Source organism: Octopus bimaculoides, chromosome 5 (assembly GCF_046866305.1).
Source record: "Octopus bimaculoides isolate indiv1 chromosome 5, ASM4686630v1, whole genome shotgun sequence".
Lineage (NCBI taxonomy): Eukaryota > Metazoa > Mollusca > Cephalopoda > Octopoda > Octopodidae > Octopus > Octopus bimaculoides.
In genome coordinates, this window is record NC_142932.1 from 109,458,421 (window position 1) to 109,474,155 (window position 15,735).

At 34.2% G+C, this 15,735-nt stretch overlaps 1 protein-coding gene across 21 annotated transcripts in view; it reads right to left on the reverse strand.

Moving 5' to 3' along the window:
* LOC106875793 (uncharacterized) overlaps positions 1–15,735 on the reverse strand; it is an 848,542-nt gene that overhangs the window by 696,446 nt on the left and 136,361 nt on the right. The gene's annotated exons all lie outside the window — the stretch shown is intronic.

Genomic DNA, 15,735 nt, shown 5'->3' on the forward strand with positions numbered 1-15,735 from the left:
TTGGTGTATTGAAGATAGATTTTCATTTTATTTCTTTCACATTTAACTGTAGTTGTCTGAACATTTAATTAATTGCTGAGCTCTTTAATTAAAAAAGTACTTAGTTTAGAAGAGTTACAATATGCATTGAGAAGTTTGTGTGTGTCTCATTACAATGCACACAGATAATCTCAGTCTCTTTCACACTTACACACACACACACACACATTCACACACACATATACACACACATCAATTTATCTCTTTCCCCATATATATGTGTATATCTGTCTCTCCCTCCATATATTCATGTATAGATACATGCAAATGCTCATGCACACACACATTCACACATGTGTGTGTGTAATTTGATGGTGCTACTAATAGCTTCATGTAAAACTTCGCATTTATTAAGTGTTTCACTTAAAAATGTTAGAGTGCTCGATAAATGTGAAGTTCCCATATATATATACTGCTTGTAGAAAACATAATTCTAAAGAAGCACACTCCAAGATAGATCAATATATATATATGTATATATATATATATATATATATATATATATATATATATATATACATATATTTATATCAACATATATATGTATATATATATATATGTATATATATATCATAAATGAAAAAATGCATTGTAAATAAACGACAGATAAAATACATACATATACTGAGTGTACAACAGACATAGTGGGTCCCTAATTCTTCATCAGTTATCAACCAAAATGGTAATACTCAGTTTCGCACACACACACACACACACACACACACACACACACACACACACACACATATACAAAGCTACAGTAATGTAAGGAAGTGCATTGTGACCAGTAGTGTATAACAACATCTGATAGTCTGTTTGCTAGTGACATATATAATATATATCATTTTTTTTAGAAAAACATAAATTTGGAGAAGCACACTCTAAGATATAGAGCAGTCTGTATTAATTCCTGGTGAAGGCTGGTTTCTTGGGTTACCCTTGGTTTCTTGCCATAAAGGATACCTGTTGGCTTATGGCCTCTTTAAAATATTTTAAAGAGGCCATAAGCCAAAACGTTTTAGGGTCTGAAGATACACCATAAAGGTACCCTTTATGGCGAGAAACTCAGGATAACCCTAGAAACCAGCCTTCACCAGTAATTAATACATATATATATATATATATATATATATATATATATATATATATATATATACACATACATACACACACAAGCATAAACATATATATATATATATATATTACATACACACACACACACACAGATACATATATATATGTGAAGGCACATAGCTTAGTGGTTAGGGCGTTCAGCTCATGATTGTAAGGTCGTGAGTTCACTTCCTGGTGACTCGTTGTGTCCTTGAGCAAGACACTTTATTTCAAGTTGCTCCAGTCCACTCAGCTGACAAAAATGAGTAGTACCTGTATTTCAAAGGGCTGGCCTTGTCACGCTATTTGTCATGCTGAGTCTCCCTGAGAACTACGTTAGGGGTACATGTGTCTGTAGAGTACTCAACCACTTTCATGTTAATTTCATGAGCAGGCTGTTCCATTGATCGCATCAACTGGGACCCTTGTTGTCATAATCGACAGAGTGGTCCTTTATATATATATATAAGCTCGCAAGGAATGAAGCCAGTATGCTCCGTTGGATGTGTAATGTCAATGTGAATACCCGTCAGAGTGTAAGTATCTTGAGAGAAAAGCTGAACATTAGAAGCATCAGTTGTGGTGTGCAAGAGAGACGATTGCGCTGGTATGGACATGTGGTGAGAATGGATGAGGATAGCTGCGTGAAAAAGTGCCACACCCTAACAGTTGAGGGAACCCGTGGAAGAGGTAGGCCCAGGAAGACCTGGGCTGAGGTGGTGAGGCAAGACCTTCGTACATTGGGCCTCACCGAGGCGATGACTACTGACCGAGACCTTTGGAAATGTGCTGTGCGTGAGAAGACCCGGCAAGCCAAGTAAGATCGTTGCCAGTGCCCCTGGACTGGTTCTTGTGCGGGTGGCACATGAGATGCACCATTTTGAGTGTGGCCGTTGTCAGTACCGCCTGACTGGCTCCCGTAGGATTTTCGAGCGAGATCGTTGCCAGTGCCCCTGGACTGGCTGTGCGGGTGGCACATAAAAGACACCATTTCGAGCGTGGCCGTTTTCGTGCGGGTGACACGTAAAAGCACCCACTACACTCTCTGAGTGGTTGGCGTTAGGAAGGGCATCCAGCTGTAGAAACTCTGCTAAATTAGACTGGAGCCTGGTGTTGCCATCCGGTTTCACCAGTCCTCAGTCAAATCGTCCAACCCATGCTAGCATGGAAAGCGGACGTTAAACGATGATGATGATGATGATGATGATGATATATATGCCAGTATCGCCTGACTGACCTTCGTGCAGGTGACACGTAAAAGCACCTACTACACTCTCTGAGTGGTTGGCATTAGGAAGGGCATCCAGCTGTAGAAACTCTGCCAAATTTAGATTGGAGCCTGGTGTTGCCATCCGGTTTCACCAGTCCTCAGTCAAGTCGTCCAACCCATGCTAGCATGGAAAGCGGACGTTAAACGATGATGATGATATATATATATATATATATATATATATATATATATATATGGGGACATAGAGACAGAAAGGGAGAGAAAAGGAGAAGGAAAGAAAGCTGAACAGTCAGAAAAAGTCATTGGTTCTTGTGAATTTTGATGCATATAGTCTTGATTCATATTGTCAGTGGCATGCTCTTCTATGAATTTTAAAATGTTTTATAATAGAAAAGATATTATAGAAAAGATATCCAGTCATATGTTATCTTCTGTAGTAATACACATATCAAGTGTCAGGAGATAGAGCCTCTAGATAGTTGCTCAATCTTCTAGAAATAGCAGCCAATTGTCTTCAATGAAGAAAAAAACATGCAATAACATAATCTTAGATAATTTCGAAAAGACCGAATGATTATGAATGAAGGGTGTTTGAACACAACTCTGATCAATCAGGTTTCGTCTAGGGTTAAATACTAATTCATTAAATATCTATAAAATTAGTATATGTGAAAGAAACAAATGCTGAATACTTTTGAAAGCAGTATCGATGACACCTTATCAAATGCCTCCTGTATTCACAACTTCAACCTTTTATAATATATACATACATGTGGAAAATGTAACTCTTATAATTACCTTCTATATATTCTATATATATATATATTGTCATGTTAGCATTTATATATTTGTATTAGAAGTATATGTGCTTAGATGAGATAACACTTTTATAAGAATTTTTATACAAACAGGAATATATTTTCAAAAGACATGTTAATGAAAATACTTTCTCTAATGCATGTAAGTGAAACCACACAGCTAAAGTGAAAAGTATTCAGCTGCTGTTGGGTGAATTTTAATTTCAGAAAATATCAGGCTGGTTTATCAAGGTTCACAGTTTCTGACTGTATAAAAGACATAATAAACGATACCCAAGTATTGTTGAAATCAGCAGCCCCAGAATTTGTGTGTTACCTGATGGTTGCTGATAAGACAGCAGATATACAAATACAAACAATGACAGTAAAGTTGTTTAGTCGGGTATGCTGAAAAGTTCCTGCTTTAAGGGTATCACGAAAGGCCTGGCAGGAGGCCCAAACTTCTGAGTTTTTATACAGGGCTTAGGAAAACTGAAAGACCACTGCAATAAGTGCATGAATCTGAGAAGGGAATATGTTGAGTAAAATCATAATTAACCAACCCTTCTGCAATTCTTTTACCCAAAGCCAGGAACTTTTCAGCACCCACTCATATGATTTGTATGTGGAAATATGACAAACTTTATGGCATGAATACATCTACTTGCTTTAAAATTGATACCCGAGACTACCAGGGGTGCTCATTTGGCTTTCAATACCTGGCATGAAGCCACCTCTTTCTCCTCCTCTCTCAAATACACTCCAACTCAGTCGAGGCTTTTTCCTTTTCCTTTCTTTTCTTTGTTTTGCATGTTGCTTGGTGACCTCACTACTTCTAGGGATCACAAGAGATCCACCCATTGCACACTGTAAAGTGGTTGGTGTTAGGAAGGACATCTAGCTGTAGAACCATGCCAAAGCTGACAGTGGGGGCTTGAAGCAACTCTGAGACTCAGTGGACTCTGCCAAAATGTCCAACCTATGCCAGCATAGGAAAACAGATATTAAATGATTATAATGAATATCAGCAATAATTAATTCTTATTTATCCTATGAGAAACTTAGCACTGTTGTTACAAAGCTACAGCCTGTCTTGGTCAAGCAAACACATAATCAAAAGCATTTCAGCTTTGACCATTTCATTTTTTCTGTACATTAGGGAATGTATTGGGCATTGTATCTTTCTTCACTGAAGACAGCAGTGTTTAATTAGAGGAAGATTTAGCAGTTTATTTCTAGTAGGTTATGTAACTGTGTAGATGCTTCCACCTTGTACCATCTTTGTAGCATAGTCACAGATAGTGCACCATCCATGGCAGGATCTCAAATGGGAGGGAAAAAGAATTGGAGAACTGTCGACTGGTTTTCACCAACAAAATTTTTGGTGATCGATACAGTCTTCATGAGATCCTATCAAACCATTTAATCTATGCCAACATGAATTAATAGCAATGACAACAAGGAGGAGGAGGATTTTCTATAACTGAATAATGTGATGAAAGATGTAACAAAATATATTTGTGAAGGATTAATTATTGAACACGAGAGTGTTTAAAGTAATTTGGATGGAACTGAAAATAAAAATATGGTGTGTGATTTAATTTACCAATGTCATGTTCTCTGGCTCACAACTGAACTGGAAGATTAAATGAGAAAGTACTAAGGACATTGAATGGTAATATGATTTGGTATTTTTGGTTCTCGAGCGAGATCATTACCAGCGCCGCTGGACTGGCTTCTGTGCAGGTGGCACGTAAAATACACTATTTTGAGTGTGGCCGTTGCCAGTACCGCTTGACTGGCCTTCGTGCCAATAGCACATAAAAGCACCCACTACACTCTTGGAGTGGTTGGTGTTAGGAAGGGCATCCAGCTGCAGAAACTCTGCCAAATCAGATTGGAGCCTGGTGTAGCCATCTGGTTCGCCAGTCCTCAGTCAAATCGTCCAACCCATGCTAGCATGGAAAGTGGACGTTAAACGATGATGATGATGATCACTAACTGGTCCAGATATAGGGTTGCAAAGACCAAATCGGCATATCACTTTAGTTTGTACACAAATAACAATAGCTTTGAATCAACGTTGTGAGTTCACTTAACACAACTGGAAAAATTCTGTTTGATACTTTTTCCAACACTGAAAGGACAGAAATTATAACTGAAGGTGGAGAATTCCAAAGAGTATTTTAATCTTTTGGAGCAATTCCAAAAAGAGGCTTTAAGATTTTCAAAATTATGAATTTGGAACACAAACATGTGTAACCACCTCTGATGTGATGCCAGCTGAAGCAACTTGCAACCTGAGTTAATTCATTTACAATCAGATAATATTTTGATATCTAGATTTAATAGTTTTTTGAATTTTTGGAATTTTATGAATTCTATGTAGATATTGAGAAATATCCAGGTTTCTGGAGTCATAAATTGAAAATTGAATCATTATTTTTTACCATTTGCTAATGTGAACATTAAATCCTCAGCTTTTTTGATGACCACCCACCTGAGTCTTGCCACTGATTCTACAATAAAACTTTTTTTGTTTTAAAGTGATTTAAATGGAAACTTTCCATCAAAAGTTTATATTAATCTATGTTCCAAACAATTAGATTAAAAATGACAAAGTTATTTTACTAAACAATTCATTATTTTCAAAAATAATTGAAATGAAGGTAGGGCATTGCATCAGGTATATATTAACAAAACGCTGAATTCCCAAAGAATCACATGACTTACAGATGATAATCTTGTAAACCAACTATGAAATACCACATCGTCAGTCCCTTCTAACATTTCTGAGCTTTGTTTTACAAAGCAAAGCAAAGCTGAACCAATGCTCTCATTAAGTTACAAGATATAGTAAGAAAATATAGTAAATCAAAAGCATAATACAATGAGGAATACTTAGTGCTTTGATAATTAATGTATTATAACTATCTAGTTTATTAAGGCAACATTTTAATTAATGTTTATTAACCATCTAGTTTATTAAAATAACATTTTAATTAAAGTTGCTTCAAGTGATTGTGTTCATGGCTTGAATTTATAAAATAAAAAGATTCATTATTCTCTCAGCACATATGCATCACCAGTGCTCTTATGCCTCTGCAATTCACTCCTGCTATTAAAAAGCTTTCCCATCCTTGTGCTGGAGGTAAATAGAGTAGATTAAATGCATATTCTTTGAAGGAAATTACACAAGAAAGATCACTTTCATGCTAGTAATTTTTTTTTCCACACTTAGCTCCCCTTTATATTTAACAAGCTACAGCAAGTGAAGTTACTTGAAGTGTGTACATAAAAGGACTGCATAAGGAGCTTTATATGATATATATATTTTTATCAACAAGGAAACAATTCTACAAATATTCAAACATGGAGAAACAGAGATAACACTTTCAAAACTTTGTCTAAAAATATTGTAGCCTAAATCTATAAGCATTGACTTTACAAAGTCTCACACATTTTAATTTTTTTAAAAATATTATATCATGATTGGTAAAAGTAGTGGTTGCTTACAGGTTTGAAGTGGATCAATCACTGGTTCACTGTGTGTATATATGAATGAGGAAGGGTTCATTTCATACAGTGGTTCTCTACCAGAGTCCATATCACGCAAGCAAAATAGTAAATTGGGGACACACAGTAGTATATTAAGGGTTCAATAAACATTTTCCTTTAGATGTATTTATTGCAAAAAACAGTTAGATTTCTTTCTCCCATGTTTTACTTAGTTTAACGTACACAAGTTAATGTGTGAAAAACAAAATAGGAATTTTGAAGGAAGTTTCCTTTATATCAAAGTGTGTGTATCTGTGTGTTACTGTCAGCAAAAACAAAGTATCTGTTTCTATTAATTCTGTCATAAACTTTTAACTGTATCCCTTCATATGTCTGAAAGAGGCAGCTAATCTATTCTAGTTTCCATGGTTTTCTTTTTTTTTTCTTTTGCTTATTATACCATATTTTGATTATGGCCCATAGAGGGTATGATCTGAGAATTTTTGTATTGTTTTGCCATCTTGATATGAGTGAGTCTTTTTTAATATCAAGCATTCATAGCATTTATTTTCCAGTTAGGCAATCACATATAACTATGCTAATATGTTAGCTGAAATATATGCATGTGTGTGTGTGTGTGTGTCCGTGTCCATACATCTGGCAAGTATTTGGACTTTAATGATTGAGGTACTATTCAATATCTCATGATGATCTTGGAAATAAAAATAATAATTTTCTGATTGAAACACTATGCCAGTAGTCGTGAATATGTGGTAACAGCATTCAATGAATTAGTAAATAGATTAGAATTAACACCTCATTGGTTACTAGAGGGAAAAACAATATTCATTAGCAAAACAACAACACTAAAGACCCCCGGTAAAAACTGATGATAACAATGTGTTTGCTAACAACATATAAAACCCTTACATCTATTCGGAATAATATGATGGTTGCTCATTTGAAACATAATATTAACTTACCAGAAGAACAGAAGGATGTAAAAAGCATCTATTGATGAACAGGTAGTTACTGAAGACAGTAGGAAGAGAAAACAAAGCTTAGCAAAGCATAGCAGACTCTTCAATATTGGCGATGTTGCATAAATAAAGCAGTTTCAATACTAAGACAGTATGTCAACCATGCCATGTTAAAGTAAAATCAAGTGCATCTTTCTAAGGCGATTAAAAATTGATATATAGAAACCCAGTATCTGTAATAATAGGTATCTTTGGAGGAGACTCCTTACCCCACTACTCTTCAACCTTGCTTTGATACCATCAACATATTTGTTAAATGAAACAGATAGTTACAAATGTCATGGACAAATAAGCCACCTCTTCTGCATGGATGATTTAAAACTATTTAGAAGAAATACCCAGCTGAGGAACCTTCCAAAAGTTGTGCATGAATTTTGGTGAAATGTCAAATGTTGCAAAGCTATTTTGAGGAGAGATAAACTAATTAAAACTGAGAAGCTTGAATTTGATCCAGACTCTAAAATCATAGAATTAGAATGGAATCATTGATATAAGTACTTAAGAGTAGATTAAATTGATAATATATAATACACAGATATAAAAGAGAAAATGGGGAAAGAATATTTGAGGAGGGTGAGACTAATATTAAAAAGTGCACTCGCAGCCAGAAATAAGATAATAGATACGAATATGCTTACAATCCCTGTCATAGTTTACTGTTTCCACATAATAAATTGAATGTTAAGTGAACTGAGGGCTTAGACAGAATCAAGAATCTACTGTTTACCTTTTCTATTTGGAAGGATGTACTGGATAATGCAATTGTAAACACATTATATCTGAAGAAAAAGATGGGTTGTTTCTGTTTAGAATTTCTTTGACCTTAGATTTCCTCCATTAAAGCCAACTTGAGATTAAGCAACAATAATGATATCTCAGACAATACAGCCTATACAATCTTCATTCCATACTCTACTATATGACACAGTACTTATCCTACACAAACACCACTGGGAGAATCGTTAGTATGCTGAACAAAATGCTTAGTAGCATGTAATCCATCTTTACATTCTGAGTTCAAATGCTGCCAAGGTCGACCTTGCCTTTTATCCTTTCAGGGTCAATAAAATAAGTACCAGTTGAGTGCTGAGGTCGATGTAACCAACTTACCCACTTACCCGAAATTTCTGGCCTTGTGCCAAACTTTGAAACCAATAACATAACATGGCAAAAACACAACACATACACAGTATAATCACCATCCATTAAAATAACACAATTCATACATTAAAGATTGTGTACAACAAACATGAAAAGCACGATCATAATACCAAAATCAAAAATAAAAAGAAAGAAAACGAAAAACAACAAAGTAAATCATATTTAGTAAAACAGTAGAACATGAGAAATCTAATTATGTTCTAGATTAGCAAAAAATAAAACAAATAATTCAAACCCTGAAATAAACTTTATACCGTGAAGAAAAGAAGTCTAATATTTCAGTGTCATATGCAGTATATATTTATAGGTTAGCTGTTAATGACTCCCATGGCCATTACCTGAAGTTTCATCACCACATAAACATGTGCCTAATTATTCAGACATCCATAGAGATAACCTCCTATTATTCCTGTGTTTCTTCATTACTCCTATAGCACCGTGTCTCTCATTTCTTCCTCATCCTCCTCCATACTGTCACCCAACTCACTTTATTTATTTCCCCTTCATTCTCTCCTTCACACTAGTTCAGTGTCTGTCATTACTCACTTTAATAGTCAAGTTGTCCTAGAAGAACAGAAACAACATCGAGCAGCAAAGCTCTGTTTGCCTTGCAGTAAAAAACAGCCTTGTTAGTGCTGGTGTAACAATAAAATGCACCCATTACACTTTGTAAAGAGGTTGGCAAACATGCAGAGACTATGTTGGGCTAGAGGTGCTCTTTAGTCTTGTCTTGTCGAGGATAACAACCTCTACAGAGCTGCCACCATGAAAAACTGTACCAAGTCTATTCTGCAAAGTGTTGGTGTTAGTAAGGGCATCCAGCAGTAGAAACTATGCTAACATTTAACGTATGAGCGAGATGTGGTCCATGACCATACCTTAGTACAGTAACTGAGAATAAGAACTCATTTGGACCACATGGAAACTAGGCTAAAATTCACACACACACACACACACACACACACACACACACAACAATAGGCTGCATGACAAATAACCAGTTATATTAGAGCCCTAAACGTTAAACTCCTGACAACACATGCAAAAGGAATATCCATATACAATATTGCATATACTGTAAAATAGGCTATAATGCAAGAAAGAAGAATACACATTTGATGTTTGTGTGTGTGTGTGTGTGTGTGTGTGTGTGTGAGTGTGTGTGTACACCGTTTTTTTTTTTTAATATTTCAAAGTATAATAAATAAGAATAGATCTAGAACTATCATGTGGTTCAATCCAACATACAGTTTAAATGTCAGAACAGACACAGACTGAAAATATCTTAACATAATCTTTCACTTTCCAGTGTATCATTGAGATTATTCATGAAGGTGAATTAACTATTTTTGACAAGAATTTCACTCGTTCTCTTAACCATATAATTCAAAAATATCTCTAATGCCAATTATATTGCTCCTCTTCTTACCAGGAAAAAAGTGCCAGAACATAAATGAAATATATTTAGATTTATTCTATATTGTTATTCTGTATCTAAAATCAAAACACTAGGAATATACAGTTTTAAAGAAAGTGTATAATTGATATTTTGTATCTAAACTCAGAACACAAGAAAAATGAAATTCTAAAAGAAGTACATACTTATAATTTTGTATTCATAGACAAAATGCCAGGAAAATACAGTTTTAAAGGAAATATATAACAGTTATTTTGTATTTAAAATAAAAATCAATAAGAACATTTTTACAGTATGCTCATAAATTTGTATTTAAAATCAAAATTAGCACAAACTATACAAAAAAGTGTTATTTGATTATTGTACATTTTAAGCGTAAAATGGAAACAAAACCAAACAAAATGAAATTGTATGCAATAACTTCATCATCTTTCTTATAAGCTTCATTTTTGTTAAGTAATTATCTATTACTTTATCATAATCCATCTCAGATGCCAACTGTCGGAAAGCAAAACTAAAGTCTCAGACAATCTCTCATCCATTGTACAACGAAGGTATGAATCTATGAGCTTAAACCAGGTAAAGGATCGTTCTGTAATTGTGCTTGTTGTTGACAAAGCTAAAAAAAATGTGGACAGGTTAAGATAAATGAAATGCATCATTAGCAGTTGTGAATTTAAGTGCACACTTGATGATCAAGTTCTACACGTGAATTTTTCATACTGCTAGTGTTTATCTCATTATATGTATCTTTGAAAGAAAAAATACTCTTATACGATTTCTGTGGATAATGTCTGATAAAATTTTTAATTTGTTCCCATTATCTTCGTTGCCAAAATGTTTTGAATCTGAGTCACTAAATTTAGAAGATACATTTTTTAAATCTTCAAATCTTTTACTTGTGCTAAATAGAATTCAACTATGAATTCGTTTCAGGTACCAAATATTCCTTCATCAGTTGCACACGACAAAAGTATTTTACAAAAAAATTTATTTGAAGCAATGATCTTTCATTCTTGGCTTTTGGTTATCAACGAACAAGTTATGTAATTAATCATTGCCCTATATTACATTAAATATTTCATTAGCTTACACACATACTTACACACGCCCACACATACATACGTGTGTGTGTGTGTGTGTGTGTGTGTGTGTGTGTGTGTGTGCATGCATGCATGCGAGTGTGTGTAAGTGCATTTTACATCCATTAATTTCAAACATCCTTAATATGTCACTATGTATAAACTTACATATATCTAAAATTGTAACTTTAGACGTGAAAAAAATCAAAAGGAAATGTTATGGGATCGTCCATCAAAGAATGTTATGATCTCACTGTTCTAGTTTTCCAGATGTCAATGGCCACCAGTGCACCACAGGAGACTAAATATACAGGTCAAAACGTTAAGAGGCTTGTTGAATAAAGTAATGAGTTCGGAAGTCCTTCTAAGGGTATGTAATAAAGTAGAAAATACCAATATAGAATTAGATCGTTGAATGGAACTAAAGAGTTGAAAATTGTTAAAACAGCATTACCAACTGTTTGGCACCTAATTCAATCAGACGGCCTCAGGCATTTGTGTAGTCCACAATGGACACTTATAGAAGGCAGACCACTAAAACCAGACCACCTCAAGCATTCGGACACACCACCTTGAGCAAGAAACTATTTCATACATTCATGATGTACTACAGCTAGCCTTCCACAAGACCCAGCGTAATTCTCCCTTCCCAGTCAGTGCTTATAATATCAGCATCTTTCTTTTGTAAACAAACCAACACAGTAAATCATGTCCAGCAATAAATATGTTAAAAATTAAAAGATCATGAGTTGCTTCATTTATTATACATGCAGCTAGCTTGATGATGGTCTTCAACAATACAACATACACCAACAAGCAACCACCATGACATTCGTAGCATGTTCATTTACTGATTCACCAATCATTACATCGACAAGTACAATGAAGTATGCTTCGCTAATGAGGTCATAATAATACCGAAACATGAGTGGTGTTCATTCTTACCAAACAGATCCCAAACAATATTGGCTTTTCTTTTTCCTTACTACATAATTATTTCTAGTTTGCTTTTTGATGTGTCCTGCATTAAATATGTTAACAGTAACTCGAAGTAGCTGATCTATCAACTACTGTGTCACTAATCATCCAAGTAACCTAACTAAAGACTAAACCAACCAACTAAACAAGATGAAAGGCAAAGTGGTTGCAAAAATAGAGCTGTAATGAAGAACAGATAAGGAACACAGAAAGTCCTCTTTAAATGACTCAACCAGACATGTTAATAGGAGAGAAAGGTGAAACACAGTTGGTTGGTATATGAACGGGTATAATTAGTATATTGGTTTGTATATTTAGCTGAAATCTAGTATATTGGTTAGTATAATTAATATACCAAACAATATAGAAGGAACTAAAAATGGTAGAAAAACTTCTACTTTGAGAAATGACTATAGCTAACTGTATGAAGGATTTGTATTATGTTTCACTAGGAGTAACTAGCATATTAAAAAAAATATGGTTGTGTGCCAAACAGTATATTGCTTTCAACTAACAGCCACCTAAAAAATCTTCACAAGACTACTTACTTTATGTGTGTGTGTGTGTGTGTACATATGCATGAGTGAATATTTATACAGTCATACATGTGTCTTTCTCTCTCCCTCTCTCTCCCTCTCTCTCTCTCTCTCTCTCTCTCTCTCTCTCTCTCTCTCTCTATATATATATATATATATATATATATATATATATATATATATATATATATATATATGTATGTATATATGTATACTCTCATAAATAATACACACACACACACATCCTTGAATCTTTGAAGCTGCCCTCAACCATCCCAATGCTGTTTTCGCTTCAGTTTTTTCATTCTTGTAAACGGAGATAACTTCCACCTCACATATTAATGATTTGCTGTTGCAAGATTGGTTAAGTAGGCATGTTTCCTTGCTTTTATGTGTGCACACATCACCTTAGGTGTTACTGATTTCAGTGCTATTATGTTTTGCATGTCAGGAGTACTACGGCAGGTCGCTTTCAAGTAGTTTTTAATTTAACAAATTGATCCTATAGCAGTGCTGACTAGTAGGAAGGGGGTTGCGTTTTGATGTTAAGAACCTTTTAGCTATATTTCTCTTTATGTTTCATGAAAAAAACAAAGATAGGGTAAGCAGATGGCATTGCGAAATGCTACCAGATAAGAAACTGGATCAAATTGACCTTCTGAAGACCACTTTCACACAGAAGTAAACTTTTAAATTTACATCATTACTGTTCTTAAATATTCTTTTATTCTTTTATTCCTTTATTTGTTTCAGCCATTTGACTGCAGACATGCTGGAGCACCACCTTTAGTGAAACAAATTGACCCCAGGACTTACTGTAGTAATATGTGGCATCATTATTACCAAATAATGCCACATATTAACAATTGTTTGTTTATCTTTCACTTTAAATTGTGGCAGTCCATTTTACTCTATTCACCATTTTATATGTATTAAAGTTAGAAAGATTGCCACACGTATATAGCATAGATTCTTTTTTTATATTTTTTAAATAACTCTTTTTTGTTAGTTAGTTGGAATCAGTAGTGGACTGGCCAAGTTGTCAGCTTGCCCGATGGCAAGTGGGTCCCAGCACCATTAGAATCCATATATGGGGGCCCATGTTAGTATCTAAGGGGCCCATCCCCTCAAATTTGAGAATTTGTTATTAATTCCTGAAAGAATGCAATTAATCATTTCAGCCTGGCTGTGTTTGTAGACAGTTGAAAAGAATACTTTTAACAAACAAAATATTAAATGATAGCATTGTAGTTGTGGGTGGGCCCCTTGTTGTTTTGGGTGGGTCCCCTTAGCTTCCTGGCAGCCAATATTTTTAGACCCAGTCTGCCACTGGTTGGAATTAAACACTATCGGTTAAGCTAATTGATACAAATGTTAATAAATACAACTGAAGTAATGTAAGCTTCTAACTGTGCCACTAACAGGCATATTTAAGTTTATGGTTAAATTATCTAACTTTGGCATAAAGCCAGCAATTTTAAGAGGATAAGGTCAGTCGATTACATCAGCCCCAGTCCTTGGTTGGTCCTTACTTTATCAAAACCAAAAGCAAGAAAGGTAAAGTTGACCACGGCAGAATTTGAAATCAGAACATAATGATTCAGAAGAAATGGCACTCCACATTTTATCTGACACACTAATGATCTTGTCAGCTCATTGTCTTAGTTTTCAATTAATAATAATTCGTTTGTTATTTTTGTGTGCATTGCAAAATAAATATGTTAACTGAATTTATCCAGCTTTGATCACATAAATGTATGATGTAGGCAATCTATTCCATAATGACTCCTTCTACATATTCCGTTGTGTTTAAACCTTATTCTATTTCCCCAATCAAAGTAGTTAAAATATATTCACTTTCTTTTGGCTTGACTGGTATTGCCTTAAAACTACAAATAGTAAACTTCATAGAAACATTGATCCTACTACTGTCACCACAAGCTTCCAAAGGTCTGTATTATTATCATTATTATTATTATTATTATTATTATTGAGTGAGAGAGCAGTGTATGCCATCAAAGTGATACTGGGGTAAAATATACAAAGCCCTTTATACCCGTCATGATTACCCATCTGATAAGGGTACACCAGGCACATCACAACCATATGTGCTCAACATGGTGATCACATATCAAGATTAACAGCACATAACCTTGCAGGTGGGGCCCAGTAAGAATTTTCTTTTATACAAAGATTATTATTATTATCATTATTATTATTATTATCATTATTAATTATTATTATTATTATTATTATTATTATCATTAATATTATTATTATCATTATTAATTATTATTATTATTATTATTATTATTATTATTATTATTATTATTATTATTATTATTATCATTAATATTATTATTATCATTATTTATTATTATTATTATTATTATTATTATTATTATTATTATTATTATTATTATTATTATTATCATTATTGAAATGCTGCTTGAGTTGACTTTGGCTTTTGTCCTTTCGGATGTTGATAAAATAAGTGCAAGTTGAGTACTGGGGAGAGTGGGGGACGCCGATTTAATTGACTAACCCTCCCCCAAATTTCAGGATTTGTGCCTATAATGAAAAGGATTATTATTATTATTATCATTATGCCTCAAAAAATTCTGTCTGAACCATGCAAGAATGGAAAAGTGGACATCAAAACGATGATGACAATAACGATGATGATTAATGATGAAGACGACGACGATGATGATGATGATGACAATGATGATGATGATGATGATGATGATAAGGATGATGGTATTCTGTAGTACATTATAGCATTGAAAGTAAAGGCTGTTAACGTGCCACTAATTTATTAATCAAGCTGGCTGCCAAAAAAA